The 3,719-nt window shown below is 42.4% G+C and overlaps 1 protein-coding gene across 15 annotated transcripts in view; it reads right to left on the reverse strand.

The window, feature by feature from the left end:
* Positions 1-3,719, reverse strand: part of RBM47 (RNA binding motif protein 47) — a 276,361-nt gene that overhangs the window by 171,744 nt on the left and 100,898 nt on the right. Inside the window, exon 1 of one of the 15 annotated variants that reach the window (XM_059887619.1) lies at positions 3,109-3,601. The exons of the other annotated variants lie outside the window; for them this stretch is intronic. The gene's annotated coding sequence lies outside the window, so the exon portion shown is untranslated. Of the gene's footprint in view, positions 1-3,108; positions 3,602-3,719 lie in introns of those variants that run through there. 15 annotated transcript variants of the gene reach the window in all.

The raw sequence follows: 3,719 nt of genomic DNA on the forward strand, positions 1-3,719 counted from the left end.
ACTTGTGTCTGGCCATTTATTCCTCCAGACACTCTGTACCCTTCTACTTCCGCTGGAAAATTCCTTCCTCGCCCACTTCTCAGGGCAAAAAGAGAGGTTCTGGAAAGAGGGGGGGTACACTGACTTGAAGGGAAAGACACCCTTTCCCTCTGAGTCCTCTCCCCATACAGATGCTGACAGAGCAAAAGGAGAAGCAACTATAAAGAGGCAGAAACCATCAGAACGCAAGCTCAGACCATTCCAGGAGTCTTTTACTGACAAGATGATTCAGGACCACACACAAGTGGCAGGGTGCCATTTCCCCCTAAATCCCAGTATGAGAGGTTTCTAACAGCTTGAGGTGGCAGTTGAACAATCGCATATTATCACTGCTATGCTATTCTTCTCGGGAGTTTCTAAAAGCCTTCTATCTCATAACCCAAGTCATCCCTGCATTGCCATTATTGACAATCCTTTTCTAGTTGTTCTTTGAGGCAATGACCCTGGCAAGTGGCTGTCTGGACTAACACACACGTCTCACAATATTAAATCAGAAAATCAACATCATCATAAGACACAGAGACTGCTCCCAAGAGGAAAAATACATCTTTTAATCGGGCCAATAGCTGAAGCGTTCCAATATAATCTTTAACTTGGAATCATTCTGACAAACATTTTTTTAAACTGTATTTATGTATTCAATGTAACTTCACAAACGTTTGGCACACAAACCCTAGGTTCTTACAAAATCTATCCTTTAGCTAAGTCGTATGAATCCCACACTTAAGCCCTCTTCAGAGCAAGTTTTTTTCTAGGATTATGCATCCTCTGGGAAAACCAAATCAGAGTTTCACTTGAACCTCAGGCCAACTTTGAGGAGATCTCCCTCCCCCCACTTGCACTCCTGTATCCAGTGCTGAAAAATCAGAAGGGACTTGAAATGTAGAGGTGGAAACCTGTCTGAAATAGGCAAATACTTCCCTCTAGCAGTCAAAGCTCAATCAATTGGGACGTGATAGATTTTTTAATCGTCAGATCAAGAGTAGAATTTGGAAAGCAAGTTCATTTTGTAAGAAAATTATTTTATCGGCTTCAATCTTCTAATCTTTGTTTAAATTACTGAGAACAGGTTCTGTTACTACTAAATCAGAGAACAGTCTAATCTGAATGCTCTTATCATGTGAGGGGGAAAAAAAAATGAGAGTCATCCTAAACACCAGTCAGAGCAAGTATGAGGACACATGTCCTGAAGCACATAGTTTCCTTGCTTTCTATCTTGATTTCATCCTCAGTGTCACCAGCTGTTTTGGGCAAAATTTAGTGTACAGCAGCACAGGTGGGAATCAAAAATACGCTGACAATTAAAACTACAGAGATTGGAGTAAAGTGATGATGCCAAATTTTCAATCTTACAAGCTTCTGAAAACTCAAAAACCAAGAAAAAGATGAAGAATCTTCAAAACTTGATTCATTTTTGGCATCTGTTCACAAAACACTCTTGAGCAGATGAATTTAAGCGTAGCCTTGTCAGGTAAAGAAGCGTGACAGAGTCAGACTTAGGAGCTTGGTTTTTGTCAGTTTATTTCTTCCTTTAACAAATATTGAAATAATAACACTGGGCAGATTTCTCATTCTCCCTCTGTGCAGTAATTAAGTCAAAGAGGCCAAAATGGTTTATCAGAACAAGGTGAAGGTTAAGGTAGACAAGAAAGGATATGAAAACCCAAATTCCTTTCTTTCCTTCCTCCTGTTTCCATTTTGGACTGGGTTAGTTCTGTTTCCCTCCAAGATTTCAGATCATCAATCTGACAAGGATTATTGTTTAATAATAATATTATTGTAATAATAATTATTGTTTAATTATTATAAAAACAATAATAATATTGTTTAATAATCCAGGCTCCTCTGACCACTGAATTCTCCAGGCAAGAGTACTGGAGTGGGTAGCCATTTTCTTCTCTAGGGGATCTTTCTGACCCAGTAATTGAACCTGGGTCTCCTGCACTGCAGACAGACTCTACCATCTGAGCCATGCTGAACAGCAATACAAAATCCTGCAAAACGCTATCTCATCGCCTTGATTGGGTACTTGGCTTTGTCTAGAGATTGTGTTTTACGCTGTTGAAAACCTTTTACTTTTAGAATAGGCACCTACAACTCTCAAATGCACTTGATCTAAATTGCAACTGTGCTTAAATCTGTGGCAACCTCTTCACATTTATGCTTTTCTCTGCCCTAAAAAATTCTTGTGACTCTACCATAACAAGTTTTAAAGAACAAGATTTCTAATCTATATTCATACTAAAGAACATTGGGTGAGCCATTAGAATGTGCTACATCAGTAACAGTACAAATCAGTATGGCAAAAATCAGCATGGCAAAAATCAGCATGGCCTATGAGTAAAGTACCTCGAGGACACAATCTCAGATAAGCCGCAAGAAAGAAGACACATCCCCAAATGCTTTGGGACAGTACCCAAGAGTAGACGAACTTTTACCTTAATAAAAAATGAATCACTGTTTGAAAAATTCCACTTCATTTATTTTATCTGATTTCTTAAATATCCAGTGGCGGATTTGTCAGCTGTCATAGTTCATCAGCCCTAGACTTTTATACAGATTGAATTTTTAACTTTAAACAACTAAGCATGTGCTCAGTGTTACCTTGGGAGGTAAATGACTCCAAGAAGATATTCCCCTCATATCCTCCCCCAACACACATCCCCCAGTAACCCTCCCCTCCTTACCACTCACTGTGAGATGCCTGTCATAAAAGTTTTCTCAATCACACTTTAATAATCTGAGTCTAAAAAGTCACCTGTGCCTCTGGACAGCCCAATCATATGCTTTCAAGAGCGGGGGAGAAAATTGCTTATTGTATGGAAGAGGTTTCATCACCAGAGGAAACGATGGGGCTGACTGTATATAATTTTCTGCTTTTCCAGAAGCTGATGCTTTTAAAATCTTATTATAAACTATTTCTTTCCCATTAAATATGCCAGAGTCCGAAGGCGGACGGTAGAATAAGGGGAGATAAGGTCGAAAGAGAGCAAAACAAAATTTCAAAATCTGGACCCACAGGTAAGATTAAGGGACAGTAGTTAGAAAGATTGCCAAAAACGACCTTACCTTTGTGATGTATTTGCAGTCGCCCACTTCTGAAATTAACACCATTCAGAGCGCGGTAGCGACTGACACAGCTAGGAAGTAACCTACAACATCTTCTCGGCCTCCCTCTTTTTAATGTAAAACCAAAATAAGGAGTGTCCAGCGACTCCCTACCGCGCCGCTTAAAGCCACAGATCGTTTCAGGCTTCACTCCCAGGCTCTGGGAATTCCAGTTTATCAGAATCTCTTAACCTTGGAAACCCGCAGGAGAGAAACTCTCTCCGAGGACAACTCCCCGAGCCCCAACTTCTCACTGTCCCAAACTGCACATTCCAAAGTGAGAAGCCGGCGCGATAACCAGAAGGCAGTTCTCTCGGGGCTAAATTCCTGGCGGGAGCGAGAATTCGAAAGCGCGGCGAGTTCCCCTGGCAGAGCGGCGCCGGACCCGCACCCGGGGGAGACCGGCGGCCCCGGGAGCCCTGCGTGCGTCCGGCGCTGCGCGCGGGGAGCGCTCGAGCCTCGGCTCCGGCTCTTCCCTGTTCCCTCCTCCCGCTTCTGCCCTCCCCCATCCGAGGCCGTTCGCCTCACAGTAGCAAGGTTGTCTCTCGTCTACTCCCTTCCCTTAAACTCAC

This window comes from Bos taurus, chromosome 6 (assembly GCF_002263795.3).
Source record: "Bos taurus isolate L1 Dominette 01449 registration number 42190680 breed Hereford chromosome 6, ARS-UCD2.0, whole genome shotgun sequence".
Lineage (NCBI taxonomy): Eukaryota > Metazoa > Chordata > Mammalia > Artiodactyla > Bovidae > Bos > Bos taurus.